The sequence below is a fragment of the Nycticebus coucang genome, chromosome 4, assembly GCF_027406575.1.
Source record: "Nycticebus coucang isolate mNycCou1 chromosome 4, mNycCou1.pri, whole genome shotgun sequence".
Lineage (NCBI taxonomy): Eukaryota > Metazoa > Chordata > Mammalia > Primates > Lorisidae > Nycticebus > Nycticebus coucang.
The window spans coordinates 127,997,265-128,020,064 of record NC_069783.1 but is presented as its reverse complement, the minus strand read 5'-3'; the positions used below and the strand labels follow the sequence as shown (position 1 = coordinate 128,020,064).

At 37.3% G+C, this 22,800-nt stretch overlaps 1 long non-coding RNA gene across 1 annotated transcript; it reads left to right on the top strand.

The window, feature by feature from the left end:
- Nucleotides 1-3,661: 3,661 nt before the first annotated feature.
- LOC128584738 (uncharacterized) lies at nucleotides 3,662-10,414 on the top strand. The gene is made up of 3 exons (XR_008379717.1): nucleotides 3,662-3,784; nucleotides 9,417-9,458; nucleotides 10,367-10,414. It is a non-coding gene; the product is annotated as an uncharacterized LOC128584738 (long non-coding RNA).
- Nucleotides 10,415-22,800: the final 12,386 nt, after the last annotated feature.

Here is a 22,800-nt window from a genome sequence, read left to right as displayed (position 1 = left end):
TTAGGAAGTGACACAATTTCTCTCTATCCATTGAAATGCTGTTATTGAGGACAGTCAATTCATGAAAGTTGAAGTACTTTCTATAACCATTGGGGATATTTGAAGTTTTGGATGATCTGGGAGACCACTCTGCCTGAGGGAGGAGCAGATTCTCACTGCGGTAGGCCTCTGAGCTCCTCCTCTGCTGGGTTCTAATTTGACCCCAGCAGCCTGTCCAGACCTGGTGTGGCGGTCCTGGCTCAGCAGCCGCTGGATGGTGGATAGAGACCAGCGCTCTCAGGAGGTGTGGCCTCTTTCACCCCAGCTGCCGCTAGGGGGCCTTCCCACACCTCCTGGGTCTGGTCAGACCTGGAATGGCAGAGCCTGCAAGACTGGGCACTCCCCGCTGCCAGTCCCCAGCACAGCGTTCCCTGTCTGTTGTAGAGGAGCATCCAGAGGCCACCAGCATGTGGAAGGCCAGTGCCCATCTCCTCTCTGCCTTTTCTGCTCCTGCCTTCTCACTGGCACGAAGTCCGAGGCTAAGGACTCTGAGCAACTTGCACCTGCACGTCTGGGCCACTCTGCCAGGGGAGCTGGGAAAGCCGCACCTATAGGCTCCTACTCAGTTACCTCTAGGGCGCTGGAAGAGCAGCAGGTGCTTTTGGTGAAGTCAGTGGTTCTCAATCTTCCTAATACCGCAGCCCTTTAATACAGTTCCCGTGGGTGGCGACCCACAGGTTCTCAACCTGTTCTCACCTGGTTCTCAACAGGTTCTCCCCTGGTAAAGGGGAGCCAATGTAGGGTCCCTCCAGTGCATGGGCTCTAGGATCGCGCAGGTGTCCCTCAGACCAGACTCTGGAAGAGGCCTAGGGCCAGGAGCTGAACTGCCACCTCTTCAGTGCCCAAGGAGAGGCAGTCACTTCCTCCCACAGCTGTGCTTTAGTACTATGACCCTGTGCCATGGAACTTTCTGTCACAAGCACATATTTTGAACTTTTGCTGTTATTTATGGTAGCATACGTGGCCATTATTCATTTGACATGTGATTAGTGCAGCTGAGGAAACCATTTTAAAATTTCACTTAATTTCTGTGTTCAATTAATCACACGTGGCTAGTGGCTACTGTATTAAGATAGACATACATAAAAAGAAAAAGAAGTCATGTAGAGTGTTGGAGTTTGAAACTAATTTGCTGATGCATATTTTTGTGCCACGTTGTTTTCTTTGGAGATGAAGATAATAAATGAACATTCACTACTGAATATCATATTGGGAATAAATTTAGTGAATCTCACCAAAATATTTGTGTGCTCTGTCTGACCATGGTACACAAATCTCTGTGTTCCCTTCGGGGTCAGGTCTTCTGAACACACAATTTTGTCTCTAGCAAAAAATAATTTCTATTGCTCCATTTTTATCTGGGATTTAGGGATAATATTCAACATCTCAAAGGGATTTTGTTGGTAAGGAAATATAGTGGAAACTTTGAACAAGGTCAGCACTTTTTGGAGTGGAATATGAATTTGAAAATAAATAAAAGATTGGGTGATCCATGTTATTTTCCTTCTTCTTTATTTATTTATTGATTTTTGCTGAAATTGAAGACATAATCAGGCAAGTATTAAGGCTGGATGGTTTTAATAGCTCCATCAGAAAGCCTTGACGCTCAGGAGAGCTTAACAACAACAAAAAGTAGGTCAAGGAGAACAGCTGAACGAAACTTCCTTTCATGCAGGTGGTTTAGAGAATTGGAAATATTCAAGGCTTTTTATGCTCCTTAAGAGCCTAAGTAAGTTCAGGAGCTACCTCTGCTCAAGATCAGGTTCTTGGTCTGCCTTGTAAGCTGTTTGCCTTTAGGCAAGTCAATCTGTTCATGACTCCATTTCCTTTTCTGTAAAATGTTTGAGTATGAAATAACTTGGGTAAAGTACTTACAACAATGACTGTCACCTGCTAAATTCTCAAGAATATTAGCCACTATTATTGTTATTATTTTTTTGAGACAGAGTCTCACACTGGTCACCGTAGAATGCTTTGGCATCACAGCTCACAGCACCCGCAAACTCTTGGGCTTATGTGATTCTCTTGCCTCTTTTTCCCAAGTAGCTGGCACCCACCACAATGCCCAGCTATTTTTCGTTGGCCATTGTCATTTAGTTGGCCTAGGCCCAGTTTGAAGTCACCAGCCTTGGGCGTATGTGGCCGGTGCAATAATCACTGTGCGACAGATGCCAAGCCTAGCCATTATTTTTAGTATATGAGGATGGAAGTCATTGATCATACTTTTAGACAATTCCATGTTTTTGGCACCTGTGGTTGAATATTATTGATCTAGGGAATAGAAAATGCTATCACTTTTTCCCCAGGACAGTATATGTGGATGTTTCCACAAGATAGCTATAAGTAGACCACATCGACACAAAACACATGGAAGAGTCTTTTCATTCTAAAAGACTTGTAATTACAGTTTTATATGACCTAAATAACAGGCATCAGGAAATAAGATTCAGTCTGTAATTCAGTCTTTTTTTATTTTATAAAAATCTACTGATTCATAGCAGTAGGGTGAAGAATACTCCAATTCAACAGGAAGAAGCTATCATACCACAACCTGAGTGCAGGTGAATTCAGTGCACTCTAGGGGAAGCAGTTCAAACTAGATTCTCCATATGCAGGATTCTATACTTCCTATAGTATCTTTGTGATCTTTGTAAGTTCTGTTTAAGAGTTTTAGCCATAAATATCTCATGAATCATAGTTTCAGGGATACTTGCATATATGAGGTCTCTTAGATTTTACTTTAGTTTTGCCACAAAGGTTCTGAATGCTTAAAGGGACCCAAGTCTTCCTGTGTATTCACTTCATCCTACTCAATGTCTTCTGTTCAATTTTCCAGTCTGTCTGAGCAGAAAATATGTCTATTAAATGAAGGGATATGATGGTTTCTACCATGTGGGTCTAAGGAGGATTAGGTGGGAATTTTCTGAAAGCAATTTCACTTCTGTATTAAAAATAGATCACCTTCTACATCTTGAGAGATTAATATTGATTCTGTCAAACCTGCTTTTCTTCTATTCCTTTTTAGCCTATATTTTTCAATTTAAGCAAGAGTATAAGGGGGGAAAGTTTCACCAAAATCTTAAGGTTGAAAATGTAAAATATTCTATGCTGCTACAGACTAGAAAATCTTATAACCTCTCAGGTGAAAACACATTATAAATTCTTCCAATCTCAGGTTTTTTCTGTGGCTCTCTTTTGACATGAAAATTTGATAAACATTTTAATAAAACCTGTAGAGTTTTGTGATCGTCCTTGAAGTCTTTTTGGATATAAGTCTTATATAATAAATGAGTAAATATTTGTAAAAGTAGTAAATTTAAAGTTAAGACATTTGCTCCAAACGCAATGCTCAATGAATAGAAAAACGAAGTGGCTATTTTATGTTCATTTCTCTGTATGTACATGCATGAGGAGTAAATTTTTCACCAAATGTATTAAAGGCTTTTTTGGAACAAGGGAGATAACCACATTACAGTTGACTGTCATAGGCCCTGAAGATCATAGAAGCCTATGAGACAATTATCACAAGTACGAAATCTCCCATAAAATTTAAGAAACAAAATAGTCAGAGGTCCTTTTGTTTTCATCTTTCTAGGTGCATCAAGAAATTCAAGACAAAAAACACAATTAAATTATCAGATATGTGGACAACCAGCTGTTTGGCTGAAGAGGGAGAAGGCAACACTGAGGCTGTGAAGTCCTTCATCTTGGGCTGGCCCACTCAGAACTTTGTGGCCACTTTCAAGTAAGAACCACAGCTTGTCCTATATTTACCTTGCTGAGCTATTGTGGTCATTTCTGTGATGAGAGGGCAAACTTCAGGCCAATTTTATTCCCCAAATTGGTAGAAAGATAACATTTTATTCTGATTGTTTATGAAATCTATAACTGATTTTTACACCTAATTAAACCAATACACTTGTGTGACATGTTTCCCCTAAGAGATTTTGGCTTAAACTGTATGAAAAGTAACACCACTATTGGGAACTCTTGTAGTCATTTATCTTGGTTTGGCCAATCTCTTTTAAAGGGGCTCTTGTGTGTCAGTGTCCTGCCATGGGGGCAGGGTCCACTAAGACCTGTGGAAGTGGCAGCAACTGACTGAAGAAATATAATGTTAGAAACAATGGCAAAGAAAGAGACATGAGACAGAGAACAAAATTAAAGGTGGGAAGTCAAGGGTCCATTGACTGTTTGGGGGATTCCAGCAATGGCCCAGAGTGTTTGATCGATTCTGCTTCATAAATATTCATTTGCCCAGAGGGTAAGATGAGGGAGAGAACAAAGATGCCAGCACATTCTTTGAGTGAGCATATCAGCCCCTATTGTATTTGTTTTTTAAGGGTTTGAGTAGACTTGAGAAATCTGAAATCTGAGCCTTATAATGAGACAGCATCCTGCTTGAGATCGCACACACAGATTTCTAAGGAGGTGTTAAACTCCATTACTTCCCTGTTTAGTAAAACACCACTGGTGTTAATCTCCTCTGAGGAATCAGGGAGAGGCAGGAATTTTCCTCCCATCACCACCACAGAGGATCTTCCTCCAGGATAAGGGATTTAAGCTCTTCCACCCATATCTCAGGGTTTGAGCTACTCCCTTGGTTTCTGCCCAAGGAAATTCAAATATCCCAAATGGGTATCTGCTTTGCCTGTTTACTATTCAGGAAATGACCCAGCTAATGTATCTTTATAGGTCTTTGCCATAGTCTCTTCTGTGGCCATTTTTCCTCAGAGTGCTCACAGACCCAGCCGAGGTGTTTAAAAGCTCTATCCCTATCAGGCTAGAATTTCAGAAAAGGCAGGAAGCTTGCTAGCATTGGCTAGCTTAAATGTAAACTAGCTGACTTTTCTTTGTTCCAACTCACTCAGCTCATTGTTTAATATTCCTCTGTTTCTGGGGGTGCTCTCCCTTGCCAAGAATGAAGTCTTCGTTCTCCACCCTTCCTGCATACTAAAACAACAAAGGGGACTTGAACTTCTAGGGATATTAAAGGGGAGTAGATTGGTCAAACCCTTCAACTCCCTCTTCAACATCCCCTTTCCTAATGGCTAGGTGTTTGTTTTACATACTGAGCCTTTGAATTTCATAAGTCTTTCGAAGCCACTGAAATGGCATGCATGAAGCTAATTTTATAAAATATTCTGATTTAGTTTGCATAACTGATTTATCCTCCAAATTTCACTAAAGAAGTAGTTTTTCATCCTACAAACAAAATTGATATCATGACATACAGGGTTGTGAATTCTGTATCAAGTGTTGATTTAGTTTCTATGGAAATGTGGGAGTTGAGAGCAAAGTATAGATTTTAAGGAGTAAACCTCAGTTTTCCAGGATTCATTATTTCCTGGATTGTAGGATTAAAGAATTTGTTTCCTCTTCTCCTGACTGTTTTAGTTGGTACTTTTCAGTTTGGGGGGAGGGAAAAATCACAGCTGCGAATTTGAATACCTTCAGGATTTGTTTTTCCCTTAAAGATGTAGGGTCCTATGCACGAACCTGATGCTTTTCATTCTGCTTTTCTGCCCAGCACCATCAAACTGTTAAGGCTTCATCCAAAAGCCAAAGGACTAAAGTTATTCAAGCTGTTAACCTTCTCTAGTAAAGACAGGGATATCATGGCATTCTACTCTGCACTAGTGCCATCCACAAGAGTTTTTGTTTTTTCCTTTTTTTTTTTTTTATTAAGTCATTGGTGCATAGATCATGAACACGTTTATGGCATTTTTGGATTCAATGTGTTGAGTATAGGTACAAATTGGAATGCTTACTCCCACTAATCAACATAGCCTTCACTTCATTTACCCAATTAAAACATTTAGACATTTGTGTTCTTCACCTGATAGAACCAACTTGTACTTGCAATGTGCTCCATAGGTGTGGTTCCCCTACTAATCCTCCCTCTATCAACACAACCCTTTCCCTTCCCCTCTCCCTCTCCTTTCCTCCTTCATCCTAGGCTAGAGTTGTGGTTCATTTTTCATATGCAAGTGTGAGTCCTTATAAATTGGTTTCACAGTAGTACTGAGTACATTGGATTTTTTTTTTCTGTTCCTGAGATACTTAACTAAGAAAAAATATTTTCTAGCTTCATCCTTGTAAACATAAAAGAGGTTAAGTCTAGATTTTAAGAACTTATTTGGAAAGAAAATATGTTTTTATCTTTCCTTGCATGTCTTATTTTTCATGGCAGGCATCCATAGATATCCTCATTTTCTATTGCTTGACCTCCTTGGAGTTCCATGTACAGAGAATCTATTTGTTGTGATTGTTGTGACCACACAACCTTTTTAATCAAATAATTTTCATGAAGCTTTATAAGAAAGGAGGGGTTGGGGAATGTGGAAACAAGTTTTATATACACATTATTGCTCAAACAATGTCTCTTGAACCAAGTGGTCAAGGTTAATATCTCCAGTGATGGCATGTGGATATCATGTACTTCTTGATATATCATGTTAAAAGCAATTTACCTCCATGGTCCTCTCCCCCAATAGAAAAACATAATTCTATTGTAATAATGAGAAAATCATCCAAGTAACACAAATTGAGAGTCATTCTATAACATCACTGACTAGTATACCTCAAAACTATAAAAGTAAAGAGGCAAAAACAGGGAAAGACTGAGAAACTGTCATAGATCAATTTCTTTTTTCTTTTTGGCCCTGGTCACATAATTTATTTGTTATATTCATAAAAATAACATAAAATCATGATTAAAAATTCAAGTAATGCAGAAAAATGACAAGTACAAAGTTTTAAAGTACCCAAGCTTTTCATTCCTACTACAGAAAAGTGGGGGCTATTTAGAAGTATAAATACATGTCACCATTTAAATGCCTTTTTTTATTAATATTAAATCATAGCTGTGTACATTAATGCGATCATGGGGCACCATACACTGATTGTATAAACAGTTTGACACATTTTCATCACACTGGTTAACATAGCCTTCCTGGCATTTTCTTAGTTATTGTATTAAGACAATTATATTCTACATTTACTAAGTTTCACATGTACCCTTGTAAGATGCACTGCAGGTGTAATCCCACCAATCACCCACCCTCTGCCCATCCTCCACCCCTTCTTCCCCTCTCTCTCAATTTCTAAGGTAACATGATAATTAAATGTACTATGGATACTTGATTAGCTCCTAGGCCAGAAAAAGGACATTAATGGAAACCCAGTGATGTCTGAATAAAGTCAAGAACTTACTTTATTTGAAGAATAGTGTCCCAAGATTGTTTTCTTAGCTTTAAAAAATAGTCATGATATTGTAAAAGGATAACATTAGAGGAAAGTTAAAGTGGGTGAGAAGGATGCAGGGGCTCTCCAACTTATTTTTATAACTTTGCTTAAAATCTGCCATTATTTTAAAATTAAGATTATTTTCTTAGAAAAAGGTGTGGAGTTTTGGCTGATAATTGCTCTTGAAAAGAATTTCCTTGGGCTCCTTTTTCCCCTAAAGACAGCTTATTGGAGTGACATGGTCCCCAGCTTGCCCTCAGCAAGACAGAACTTTATGTCCTCCATCTTTGAGATAATCTTCCAATATGTCTTTACTTTCTTACCTTTAAGACAAACTTCTTTCCCTTCTGAATATTAGTATTATATTTTTCATAGTCTTAAGTGCTTTTACCAACAGAGAGCTAAAGTGTCTTTATAAACTCAAAGATAACCGTTCCTTTTAGAGCACTTTTGTTTTTTATCCTGTAAAATTGTATGATATTAAGAACTATGAAAGAAAATAACTCCTTGAATGTAGGATAGAGCAAGAGGAAGGGAAAACCTAAGAAGTTTACACAAATAAGAAGATTACAGAGTTTGCCCGACATAGTTGGTAATTTATTTTTTGAAGCAATGTATGCTATGTTGTCAAACCAGTGAACACCATAGAGCAATGAGAAGTAATGATCTAAAGCTGCAGGCAGTAATCCAGATACATTTCACAAATGTAATGTGGAATCAAAGCAGCTAGGCCAAATTAGCATATACTGTATGATTATATTTACTGAAAGTACCAAGACAAGCAAACTATTCTCTGCTATGGAAAGTAGGAATGGTGACAACCACAGGCTGAATAGGAACATCAGTGGACCTTCCATGGTGATTGTCTGTTTCATATTCTGGATGGTGGTCATGGAGGTGTGTTACACTTCAGCTTTGTGCAGAATTCTCTATACATGTTATTTGTCAAATAAAAGTTACAAAATTACTAAGTCTCTTAAAATGAAAGATTTTTTAACTTCTTTGAATAAAGTGAGTGGGTATAAAGAATATGTCTCATATATTCTCAACACTGAATAAACCCCAGCTTTGACATGAACTCTGAAAATGTGGGTGTTTTAAAAAAGAAAATGTAATAATTGATGAAAGATGGAGTTTGCATCATTAACTATTGGTTGACAAGATGCTATGTGCTTTCTGGTGGCCAGTTCTGAGATATTGCTTATGCAGAATGTTGCAAAGCAACAAAAATCAGAAAAAAATACAAATACTTCTGAAGTGGATTTTGTTGGATCAAGAAAATAACTAAGGTTTCCAATTTCTCTGAAGAGATTAGCGAGAAGGTTTCAGAGAAGACCAAATTGGTCTAAAGTTCATTTTATTTATAAGTTTAAGAATTAGGGTGGTGCCTGTGGCTCAAGGAGTAGGGCGCCGGTCCCATATGCAGAGGTGGAGGGTTCGAACCCAGCCCTGGCCAAAAATCAAAAAAAAAAAAAAAAGAATTAAATACAGCTGGAGAAAACTATTAATAAATAGCCATTTAATTGGAAATGAATTGAGCTTAAACAGGGTGTATTACTTGAAGGTAAGTTTTCTATGAACTCATTTGCTAAATTATAATTCTTCAGTATGTATTTAAATGTTGACATCTCTGAAAACATTTTGATTGCTGAGCCAAGATATTTTCGTCCATATGCCAAATTTCGCCTTCCCCTCTTTTATCTCGGTATTAGGCATACTTTCCATCCTATGATGCTTTAAGCTACAAACACACTACATTTGAGATAACTAATCCAGCTTTACAGATGTGGGAAAAGCAAGTGTTGGATTATACATCAAGTATTCTTGGCACTGTAAGAGCTACCACCCTTGCTCATATAAAACCACTTGTAGAAACTCAGTGAAACAGAGGGTCTGTGTAGAATCCATAAAAAATAATTTACTATAACTAGAGTTGATTTTGAAATTTCTCCAAAAGGACATTTTCCCTTTGGGCATGTCCAGAACACAGTTATGCTGAGGTTGCATCTTCCATGTGCAGCTATGTCAGTAACAGCAGGCTGTTTCTATTTTCATCAGGATTGACAATCTTCAATATGCTAGCCTGAGTAGTTTGTGTGATTTTCTTCCTGTATTTTCTCTGATTGCAGTTCTTCACAGGAAAAAGACAAATGGCTTTCTCTTCTTCAGTGGTATGTTTTTCAGCATATATAGTTTTAATCTTTACGATGCAAGAAATGAATTCAACCTTTCCTGCAGAGATGTGCCCCAGATTGTTCTCTTCTCTTAAGTAGAAATTGTTCATTTGTCCTAAAAATAAGGTACCGTATGGAGTATTTGGGAGCTACTAGTCGCTATATATGTTCTTTCCTTACATGTTTGGCTTACTTTCTAGGAAGGAGACTATTACTGTTCAGAACATTGAGGTCTAGTTATTTTATGTCAACCAGAAAGTAGTCAAGAATATCCTCCCACCCTTCCTGTCACCTCCTGTCTTCTAATTGGGACTAACAGTTTCCTCAGTGTGTGTATTAAGTTCCCATATCTGGAGGGTTTTTGCTGAGTACCTCAAAAGCCAATTCTTTAGCCCACCATTGTGTGTACAGATTTCAATGGTAGATTTAGGCTCATCTGTCAGAACCATAGTTCTTCCCTCCTTCCTCTCCCCTTCTCCTCCCCAAGCAAGAGGTATTCAAGATTTGCACTCTGTCGGAGAGCAACATGAGAGGCAAAATGTCATTGCTTTGCTTTGCCCTTGCAAAGTATTACATATGCTTCTGTTGTTATCAGTATGGTGTGGACCTGTCCAGAGAAGGCAGGGAAGCTATAAGGATAAAATGTTACCCAGAGCTGCCTTAACCTGCTTATGCTTCTTAAACCTCACTAGACATGGAGGCCCCTATTATTTTATGCGCCTTAGTCCAACATCCCAATTTCTGTTTATTTTCTTCCAACCTAGAAAGCGATCTGATTTTGCTGAGTCTTCTCATATGTCTATAACCATGGCACATGAGGATATTGAATATATTAGCAAAGCAGATTGATTTTGAAAATAATCTCTCAGCAAATTCCATCTAACTCAGTGTTTGCATTTGATTAGGAACATCGATCTGGAAAAAGTCAAAGATGACCCAAAGAACATTCCCTTAAAAATCTACACTCAAGATGTTGCCAATTGTGTCCATGTAAGTGATTATCAGGCAGTACATTTAATTCCAGGTTTCTGCATAAATCACATTACTGGGGATACTGCACGTAAGAGAGACAGGCAGGCAGACAGGTGGACTGTGCGTGTGTAGCACAAGGAAAAATGCAATTTCCTAGGTGTATCTATGTCTTTGTATCTATGCAAAGCAAACTCTGGAGGACAGGAAGCAAGAGAAGCTTCTCTTAGCTACAGTATTTGACATTTACGCTCGGAAGGAATACCGCCTGTCAGAGATCTACTTAGTCCCTGTGCATGACTATTTCCTGGATCTCATCAACAGCAGCTGCAGGGAATGGTCGTAAAGTTATTTCCACACAGAGCTATTTCCTATAATTATTTATTATTATTTCCTATTATTATAAAGAATTTTTTTCCAAGTTGTCAATTCTGAAGTAAAAAGTGGTTTTGAAAAGTGTGTTTTTTGAGTTGTTATGGATTGAATTGTTCAGGTTAATAAGTGAATGATGTGGGAAAGGTGACATTTTTAGGGGATTAGGATTTTTCTGCCCCAATTTTTTGCAACATGGGTCAAATAAATATTGTTTAACTGTAGTTATAATATATAATTGATGACTGATTTTACTACAAAATCCAGGATGTTATCAATGATGAATTAGATGGAATTTTATGAATAATCTTATGATACTATATTCTGTCATAGTTCACCACAGCTCTAGCACACAAAATGGTTTCATTTGTGGAAAACTATGTAGTGAAAAATGGTTATGTTTTGGCTAAAAAGCAAAACTTATTCAAATGTTCTGAACAAGACCCATTTGCCAGATATCATTTCTTGAGTGCAATACTCAAATTTTTAAGGCATTAAAGTACAGAGATCTTCTGTAGAAAAGTGGAAATAAATATATTGTTATTACCACCTGATTTTATTCAATTGTTATGGTGGTTTGTTATTGTCACAAGAGGATATTCAAGGAAAACCCCATAAATTATTTGAAACACTTTTTTAAAATGTGAGTTCTTGAGAAAGGAATGATGTTCCACTCTTCAGTTAGGAAAAGATGAAAGATATGGTGGGTCAGGTGCTCTGTTGATACCACTAGTCCCCTAGAGTGTCGTGGATGATTTGACACACTCTGTCCATTGCTCTCTGAAGCAGATTTCACGGCAAGCGTCTCTCTGCGGAGCTCTGCTTGCAGAGTGATTCCCCCACTTAGGAGCACTTGAAGGGGAAGTACTGTCTTCTTCCTTTAGCTGTGCACAACCTGTCAGTGAATACTGCTATTGTGCAACCAAATAGCACCTTATCCATTTGTGTTTGTTTGTTTTTGTTATTCAGTAGCTAGAGAGCTGTGTCAGGTGAAATTCACTTTTTTAGTCTACCACAAAGGCATGTGGGCATGTACACTTTCTGTAAGTATGATTCTGAACATGTGTGCCAAGTAATAAGAAAAACTATTATTAAGTAGGTAATTGGGAAGATAGACGCTTCACTTTATAAAAAACTCCATAAGATAATTTCTTTAAATGCGTTGGATTTAGACTTAACAAAAAGCAGAAACCTTTTTTAAAATCAATTCTTAAGTCAAAGCCCAGTATTTAACATTCCTGTGACACGTCAGGCAAAAAAGTCTCTGGGTTGGGGCTTCAAATCTTTTTTTTTTTTTTTTTAATTAAATCATAGCTGTGTACATTAAGGTGATCATGGGGCACCCTACACTGGTTTTATAGAGTATTTGACATATTTTCATCACACTGGTTAACATAGCCTTCCTGGCATTTTCTTAGTTATTGTGTTAAGACATTTATATTCTACATTTACTAAGTTTTACATGTAGCCTTGTAACATGCACTATAGGTGTAATCAAATCTTCCCTGTTGTTCTCTCATTCAATTTGGCATAATCCTTGACGATACCAAGATTCTGATTTCAAGTAGATACATTTTAAATCCTTTATATAAATAAAAATTTCTTAACAAACAACTTTAGAACCAATTTGTCATGTCAAGTATTTGGCTTATGGAAAAGAATTACTGTTAATGGAGAAATAAGTGATACATTATTTGTAGATTTTCCATAGCTTTATTATCATATCTTTAAAATATCATTATATTCTCATTTATGATACTTATTTGTACCTTTAAGGCCCTCTCTATCATGAACATAGCCCAAATAACTGATTTGTTGTAAAACTTATGTATATGGAAAAATATTTCTTTCCTTTATAACCTATCATTTTTCTCGATTTGACTGTTGCCTTTTTGGAATTTTGCAAGGTCCAATGATATGCTTGAATCTTGCTGATTTTTTTTTTTAATCTCCTTTTTAAATAAGTGTTTCTTGCTATTGTTTAGCATACACCTATGACAGACAGATCATAGACTCTATGGTAGAGTTGTTAATAGAACTGAGATATCTTAAATTTTCAATTCTTTCTATGAGAGGGATTGGATATGGAAAGTAGCCACAGTGTTTGACACATAGAAAATTCTCAATAAAAATGTAAATATATTTTTGTGAACAGTTATTATTCATGTTTTGCCTAAACTGTCTTTAAGCCTTGCAAGAAAATAAAAGCCTGGACTGTAAAACCAGTACTCAGGAAAAGAATAAAGGTTCAGCTTTCTCTGTACTTTCCCAATTACATTATGAGAAAACAAATATACAAATGAGGCAGTGTGGATTTTTCCTTGTTTGTTGATTTTACTTTGATTGGGAGCTGCATCCCTGTACTGTGCCAAAAAAAAAGCATTTGGTCCCCTATTTACTTCTTAAGCTTTAATACTTTTCAGCCACACAACTTTTAATTTCAGAGAAATATTATATTAAAAGGTACAATTTATAAAGGAATACATGTAAATTATTATCAATTGTGTTCTACTGAAGCTTGTGATTGACTCTTTTCATAAAAAATCAAGACTACTTCAGTTGATTTAATATCTTTATTCACAGCTATATTTCTCATTTCTTTTTTCCTACAGTATAAAACCATAAGAGTAAAGAACTCACACACCGCCAACGAAGTTGTGAAGATGGTTTTGTCAATTCTAAGAGTAACCGTAAGTTACTCTGCTGGATGATCTTAATTAGAAACACACTGATATTTTAAGTACATAATAATCTTATCCCTTTCATCAGAAGAAACCTGATTATTAAAGATACCATTACTTTGTCCCCTAAAATGTAGAAATTAAAATGAATAAGCTTTAATATTAGCTTAATACATGCTGGCATTCTTCCAGGCTTATTTTAGATTCATGTAAACTGAGGGCAGAATGAGATTGGACTATAATTTTCAAAAATAATATGTACCTTGATTGCACTATGAGAATTGTACAATATAATATTTTTATGTAAGATCCGTGTTGACAGAGTTTGAACTCCTTTTTCTCCTTCCTACATGACACTATATTTCTACTGCTCCTCCATGCAACTATCCTGTTATTTCTCCAAGGTTCAATCAGTCTCAGAAAGGCCAATTCTCAAGGATTTTCTCAGTGTACCATTTTACATAAAGTAACATTGGCTGACCACACATCCTGAGAATAAGCTGGCTAGTACTTCTAATAAATCAGGAAAGAAAAAGACAAATTTTGTGTTAGACACTAGAATCAAAGAGCTGTAGTGTGTACACCATACTCCTTTCTGTTTTGCCTTTAGTTTTTGTCCCTTTCCATTTTCTGTGACACAGGTGAGTGTTTTGAAATTGTAGTAGTAGAGAAGATGAGAGTATTCAAAGATGAGGTAGAGGAAAGAGAACTGGAAGGTTTTCTCATTGTGTCTCTATCCATTATATCAACAGCATACAATGAAAGGGTACCTTTTGTTAAAGGGAATGAATTAAAAAAAAAAAGGAACTAAAGGAATCACTGTAAAAATGCCATTCCTCAAATGAGGCTCTCTGATATTAGAGCACACTAATGCTATTATATGACATAATGCACACTTAAGATACACCATGATGTCATTATATGTATGTGGATTTGCTTGTTCGTGGTGCTATAGGAAGGCACAACTACATCAGGGACTTTACCAAAGCAATGCAAACATTGTAACCAAATTATTTATTACCCTCATTATCACACTGAAAAGAGAAAGACTAAACCATAGGACAACCAAAATTTTGGATAAGAAATCTGCTTTCTTTCTTACATGAGATTTGTAATATAGTTAAATGTATATGAACTGAGTAAAGCAGGCACCTCTGCATTGATTTTTATTCTGTACACCTATATTTAAGGGAGGGGATAGTTTCATGAGTAGAAAGGAAGATGAATGACATCATTTATTTTCTTATTTGGCTCTTAAACTTTGAATAAAATGGTCAAGATTTTCAGGAAAAATGTCTATTACTTTTAATAAGAATTGAGGATATTTGGTGATAGCTATTGAAGGGGATTTTTAGTTTGTCTTCAGGTGCCACAGGAAACAATAGATTGTGTTAGATTACTTTTCGAATTTATTTATTTTATTTTTTATTTAAAGGTTTTTTATTATTATTAAGTCATAGTTGTGTACATTAATGCGAGCATGGGGCACCATACACTGGTTTTATAGACCATTTGACATATTTTCATATTCTTCTTAGGAAAGTATCTCAAGAATGGAAAAAAAAGTAACCAATGTACTCATCCCTACTATGAAATGAATTTATGGCTTTCATATGAAAGCTATAACCCAGTTACACTCTTCATATATACATTAAAAATTTTAGCTAGGAGACATGGCAGGGACAATGTCACAAACTGAATGTTTTGGGTGGGCAAAGGGGAGTGGGTTGTAAGATATTCATCATAGCTAGAATTCTCCATTATAAAGGTAGGCCATGATTTTTAATCTGAATTTCAAGGCTAGGATATGAAATATTGCCAACAGATTTCTCTGTTCTAGCTTTATTGGAACCATTTTTATTTTATCCTTCCTAGAGGATTCAGCAAAATTTGATGAATTAGTATAATGTTTTTTCAAGTGGAGTTCACAGTGCTGTTGGGTCCTAACTGTAACAGTGAACGATTGTATTGTTTTCCGTGACTACTAGGGTTATTTTCTAGGTAGAATTCTTGTTCTTTTCTGTCCTCAGTGCTGGACTTAACCAAACTCAAGCCAGTGGAAACTGTGCCAGCTACCTATCCTCTCAAAGCCTGTTGGTCATTCTTCTGCTCAGAAGTAGCTGAGCTAATGATCAGCATTTGCCTTTTTACTTTGTCATCACAGACACAGCAGCATTTGTGTCTTTCTGGATAACAAGGTTGTCTTTTCAGGGCTGTACTGGATGTCCAGTATTCTCTGAGAAGTTTCAAGATTAAAGAAGTCCAGTCTTTCAAGAGGAAATTCACCTTTTAGAAACAGGAAGTTTGGGGTGGTGCCTGTGGCTCAAGGAGTAGGGCGCTGGTCCCATATGCTGGAGGTGGCGGGTTCAAACCCAGCCCCGGCCAAAAACCACAAAAAAAAAAAAAAAAAAAAAAACAGGAAGTTTGTTCTTTTTTTGTTAGTGAGCCGACCTCCAATTTGACATTTTATGGCCTGTCTATACAATGAGGGCCTGACTCCACTGCAGCTCATGAATCCTGAGCCATCACTGGATGGAGAAAAGCAGGATTCCTGAGTCCTCTACTGGGGGCTGGGGAAAGAGACACTAGTTCTAGGAATCGGCATTCGCATCTTCAGAATCCATCTCCATCCTCTTCAACATGATAAGAATTTATAGTATCCATAATTTTCCTTTTGCAAAGCATACAATGTCACAAACTATGTCCTCATTTAGTCAACAAGCTTGAAAGATTTATTATAACTTTCAATTGTTTTATCTCCAAGGGCTCAGACACAGATTACCAGTTGTGGGTAAATTCTGGAAAGAAAAAGGAAGGATATCCCCTTATTGGTAAGGGTTTGCAAAAGTTCTTTATTTGACATTTTAATTGTAATGTGACTTGCACACATCCCTTGTAGATTACCAGCTTCCTATTTTGATAAATGAGTTTGTTTTATTGCTGTTATGGAAAACTCCTTGTGCTCCATTTGCTGAATGTTGCTGTAGTAATTGATAGGAATGGGACATTGCATTTTGTGCCTATGCCAGGTGGAAAGGAAGAGTTAGTGTTCAGGGAATTACATTCATTAATAAGAGAGGAATAGAAGGGAACTTAATCTCTGCAGTTTAAAATGTCAAAGCACAATGGTATTTGAGGATGACACTAAGACAATGCAATCACTTAAAGTGTGACAACCACAATCTCATTGTAGTCAGGTGACTAGGATTTAGTTTCTCTAGTATGTAAATTTCTTTTTGTATCTGTTTATTGTGTTTCTAATGCCCTGATCTCTTTATTCTGATCATTACCTGGGAAAAGCAACCTCAAAGGGAAGCAGTAAGAGGAAAGCCTAAATCAAGCCAGTTCCATTACTGTTGAGTGACTACTTATGCAACCTATAAAGAGTCATTAAAAGTCTTTCACAGACAGACATTATATGGTAGATAATAGTAAAGATAGTGATGCTTGACATAGTGTAATATTCCTTGTTCCTTTTGTTTATGTAACGTTAGCCACTAATGGTTCCTTTTTTGACCCTTATTATACTAGTGTGAGAGGTAGAGTAATTGTCTGGTTAATGTCAAAGAAAAAACAAGAATACCTTTCAATGTTTTAAGATCCAAACACAGGAAGGCTCAACATTATGTAACTCCCCAAATCATCTCCATATTTATTCCAAACAAGGTAGCCTTAAGGTACTAATTCCTCCCTAATTGCTCTTCAAACTACTATGGAAGGACCACCAGCCTTATGCAGGCATCTCTAACTGCAAGCATGCAAATGATCACTTAGTCAACAAAAGGGTTCTTTCAAACAAAAGTTCCAGGAGTAAGGGCAGTATGTTCTGTTTGTAGCACACCTGGTGACAGCACCAGTCAGTCTGAAATGTACACTTAGATTTTTCTGTGTAGGACACGAATACCCATACGGAATGCTGATGAGTCACCTTCGAGACAGTGAACTCATGAGAACAGGACCAAAGGGCATGACCAGCACTTTGACCTTCCAAGAGCTCTCCCTTATGGAAGATCTCCCTCCAGAAATACAGTGCCGTTTCAGCCTCAAGCCACAATGTCGGGCTGCAGCCCAGCAACACCGAGGTGAGTTCCTCCTCTTCTTTCATAGAGTCCTCTTTCAGGAAGCAGTAAGAGGAAAGCCTAAATCAAGCCAGTTCAAGCCTAAATCAATCAGGTCATTTCGCAACACATATTTAGTACAAAGGCAACGACTCAGACATCTCGTTAGATCACATCAGGTACATTTTTCTTTCAAATATACTATAGTTTTTAAAGGAAAGCTGAAGTTTTAGGACAGGACAGTTTTATACATCTGCAATAGGCATGCCTGGCTTATAACGAGGAGTTCATGGCAATATGATCTTTCCCTTCTTTCTTCACCGTTCTGTTCCCTTTCCCTCGTGCCTACTGCAGAGTCCAAGGCACTAAGTAAATTCTGCAGTGCTTCTGTGCCTACTTGTACCGTGATACACAGCTACTGTGTGTTCCTCCGAGTGGTCACGTTCTCACAGGAGGCTGTCAGTGATGGGTACTAGAAGATTGTGATACCCAACCTGGCCCCTGGTACTGATAATTACGTGGAGGCTGAGTCTTCCACAGAAGTCTCTTCTAAGCCTAATAATCTAGTAGGGATTGACAATGTACATCATCCAAAGTTGAGACTGCTAAAAGTGATATTCAACATACCAACATCCTAATTTATCCTAGTGTATATATGAGCCATAAACCTTCAGTCTGAAAGTAAGATTCTATCAGAAACAGAAGAAAGTAGTAACAGAACAATATGAGTGGGAGGGTAGAATATCGATGCTGAATTTCTGCAGTCCTTTGTCGGTTTGAAGTAACTAGGCTATCCAGTGAACAGTGACATTGCATTTTACAAATGAGCAAGCTCAGGTTCAAGGAATATGAAATTTAAATACAAGGCATGAAGCACTTCCTGCCATGTGACAGATTACAATCATCAACTGGGCTTCAGGTGAAATTCAAAAGTTCTTTATCTCTCTAATATCCAAAGTATGTGGTATTAACAAAAACATTTCTCACAGTGAGTTAACCTTATCGTAGAATAAACCTACTTTAATAAAAAGCTATATGCTATCCACATTTAGAGAAAACAGATTATATCAGAAGTCATTATAAAGGCTTTTCTTACTTTAAGTGGGAATATACACCAGAGGCCTTTTAAACAGTACCTCCTCTAGCACATTTAAATTGTTTAATTTATGATTTTATTATTGTGCTACATTATTTACAGTTTCTGAAATAATTGCAACAGCAATGTGAATCTAATTTCCTGTTCCCCCCCACGTTTTTAACATTTTATTGGACAAAGAGCATTGTAAGTGCCCTCTCTTCTGTTCACCCAGGTGTCATTCCCTGACTTATTCCTTATGGAAAGACTGGATTCCTTCTGCCTCCTTTTCAACCTACTGAGCTCTACCATTTTCTACACCCACTAGTTCCCTCATATTGTTTATTTTATCTGACAGAGCAGTTATTTATTTCTCACTTGTGTGAAGTACAAATGTAGATGTCTTGGGGAAGATGTAGAAAGACATCTGTCCTCTTCAACCAGTCTCTTCTTTCATAAATCACAAGGTCCAGGTGGCCCCTTGAATTACTGAGTGAGCCTCTCCCATCTTTCATTCCCTCCTTAGCCAACTTGAGTTCTAATATTATCATGAGACTCTATGTCTTCCAGATAACCTGTATTTTCTTGACTTGCTTTCCTAATTTTTTCCTGGAAATATGCTATGTCTGGTTAAAGTCTAAGCACCGCTAGAAGAAATTATACAATATCAGGGTAGCCTGGTATCACTAAAGGCCAATTTTAGTTGAACACTCCACTCGGTATTCTTAGTTTGATTTCTCTGAGGCAGTTTCCGACTACTTGAATCGACTTCATTATACACATCCCCACACACATGCACATCCAACTCCTGCCTCTTTCTTTCTTTCTTTTCTACAGACAGACTTTCACTTTTTCACCCTTGGTAGAGTGCGGTAGCATCACAGCTCACATCAACCTCCAGCTCTTGGGTTTAGGTGTTTCTCTTGCCTCAGCCTCTTGAGTAGCTGGGAACACAGGTGCTTTCCAAACACCCAGCTACCTGCCATTTTCTATTGATGGTCTGACTTCATGCTGTATGTTTCACTTAAGCGATGGGTAAATCAGTAGATCAGCCATCACGGACGTCCTCATCTTGCGGACTTCAGCTATATTTACATTCATTGAATTTGCACTATCCATCTTTTTTTATTGATGGCATATTGGGTTTTTGGACCATTAGTTTTTTTCCTATCATTCTTGGGTCATTTTGTATTATTAGGTCATTTGATGAGATATTATAGAGATACTATTTTTTTTATCCATGAAATTGTGAGCTCAAAGAAGGCAGAGGATTCGGTCTTTTTGTTCACTTCTATATTTCAAATACCTAGAACAGTGCCTGACACATACAAGTAAGGACTTACTGATTGAGTGAAAAAATTCATAGACCTGCCATATGCTCACAAGACACACAAAGAAAATAGCCTCAAAAGAGTAGTCTTTCCTACTCCTCTACCTTAATACCTATGTTGTCCAAAACTACCTTTTTAGATCCCTTGTCAGTTTTATTTTAACGAGTTTGACTAATAACTTGGGGTCAGGGACTGTAGGAGTTTTTCTCAGGTTTGTTGATGATTTGCTAAATTGACAGCATCCTCTCTTTGGTTCTCTCTCTTGGAAATTAGGATAATAGTGACCACACATTAGGTGATTGATGCTAAATGGGTTCAGGGATGGAATATTTATAGACCAATGTTGCCAAGGTCTCCCAGAGGATCACATCTCCTGTGCAACTGCAAAACCATACAGCCACTTACACATTATTTAATATAGAGCCATTGGGTAGAGAATGCTTTATAGAACACAATTTGAATCAAAGTCGGCAAAGTTTTCCGTGTAGAACTAGCTAGTAAAACTGCAGGTCAATACAAAATATCAAAGCTATTTTACCTAAATACTTACACAATTCTTTGCTTGATGGAATTTAAAATATATTAACCATTTTGTGCAACTTTTTATAGCACGGGTCTACAAATGAGAAGTGAATGCTTGTGAGATAGTGTTTCAATGTTGATCTAATCATCAACATTGATGGCAAATAATCTCATCTGTAATGAGTTTTCGAAATCTCATCTTGCAAACATCTTTCACCCATAGGAATTGCCAAATACTGATATCATTTTACAAGAATTGACCATTAGTTGAGCATGTTTCTCTCTTGGATTGTAGAATTTTGTTAGATTCCTCATTTAATATTTGTATTTTAGCATAAAATCACCTGTTCCTTGGATCTCCTTTCCCTGTCATTGCAAGGTTCTCTTTCGTGTTTTCCACTTTTGAGAAAATTGGAGATCTTCTTCCTTTGGGGATTTAGATGGCCAGAATAAATTTCCTAAATAAAGTTGTAATTTTTATGATTATTGTCATGTAAGCATGAAGTTTTAAGCCTTGTTTAATATTCAGTAGCCTTATTTAAACATGAAAGCAAACACTACTCTCAATCTTACCAGATTTATTCAAGGAATCTAGATTCACATGAATTCAGTAGCTGAATGATGTTTATAGTACCAGCAAGTTGTTATCAAATGTTGATAATGAGAAAGGAAAGGCTATGCATTAGAAACTATGCAAGATAGTAAATGTTACTGAATGCTTTTCTCAGTCCCAGAGGCAACCTGAACTCTCAGAACAGATACCGTATGCCACAAAGATATTTAAGATAAAGGAAAGGATTCAATTTCCACTTTATCTTCTGTCAACATTCACGCTATCACTGCCATAGAAGTTATCAGAGCATTCTTCCTAAAAAGTTTGTGAAAGTTAAAGAAGATCAACTCTGACAGTTGTAGAAAGAACAAAATGAGGTTAACTATGAGCTAACCAGACTGAGTACAACTATTAAACATACACATTAATGTACATATGAAAACAGACATTTACACAGATTGACATTGCCGCAGACACAGGAACCCCTTATTATATTTGAGAAGATTTTGTTTTCTACTTTTGGAAAAGGTAGCTTTTAGGAATATTAAGGCAGGAGGAAAGCACTTTAGATTAGCAGTTTTGATATTCCTTCCTGTCTGCATTCCTCTTGAAGGCTGTGAAATCCAATAGATGCTGAGGGGAAGTCCTCTTATCAGGAGGAGAAGATTCCTATCTTGACAACTGAAAGAAAGATTGCTGTGACCCATGCCCTTGGCAAAGTAGTACTTTTTAGACTTATTTCAAATAATCCTATCATTAAGCCTCTGAAAAATTGCTTTTTAAAATTAATTTTAATAATGAGGAATGAGGGTAAGTCGATTGCCCAAACAAGTTTCTGATTCAGGAATCTATGTGGATTCCTTAGCCCAGAGGTAAAGAGCTACACACCAGAGTATATGAATACGGTGATGCACTTACTGCATCCCAAGAAAGGGAAGTGCAGATGATCTGGCAGAATGATGTTAAAACCATCTACCAAAATGACATTAATATGTTTATCTTTTCACTACTTGGCTTAAAGTATTTGATTTAAATAGGTTATTCTGAGGATATGAAATGCTAAGACACATTAGCAAGTATTCTGAACAATACGGAAGACTTTCTTAAGATTAGCATTTGACACTGCTGGCTATGTCCTGCACCAAAAGACCATCTCCTTCACTGTTTCATTATCAGAGAATGGTGGTAGCTAAAGATCTTCTCTGGGTAGCTTTGTTTGGTGTCATAAAGAATAATGTCACACAGCCAGAGTTTCATGACTGATTTTCTTTCGTTCTTACTGGTGAAATAGGGCCCACCCCTGACTGGGGACAGCCTCGTCATATGGCTCCTCACACTTTCGTTCCAAGAACCATAATTGCAGGCTAGTTTGAATCTGCTCTACAAATGCAAGCTTCAAGGGTCATCCAGAGCTTTGGGCAGGATGTACTCACAATGTTTGTCTTTTTCAGTATCAGGTGTTCTCTTTCTGGGGTCCCCCCTCCCTTTGCATCTGCTGTGGTGCTTCACTAGAAGCACCTCTGTTTTGCTTCACTAGATCTTCAAGCCTGCAAGAGAAGAGGTCTCTCTCTGCATTTTATTCACTCTCACTACCCTGAGGCCTGCCTTCAGACTAAAACCTCTAGAAATGTAATATACATCCAGTGATATCACATTCCCCTGTCTAGGTGTCAAACGTACACCTCTAGTTCTACGTTGTCTGGGTCACTTTACTGCCTTCCAGTGAGTTGATTTGTGTTTGTTTTCCAGAGCGTGCACTTGTTACCTGTTTCTGTGTG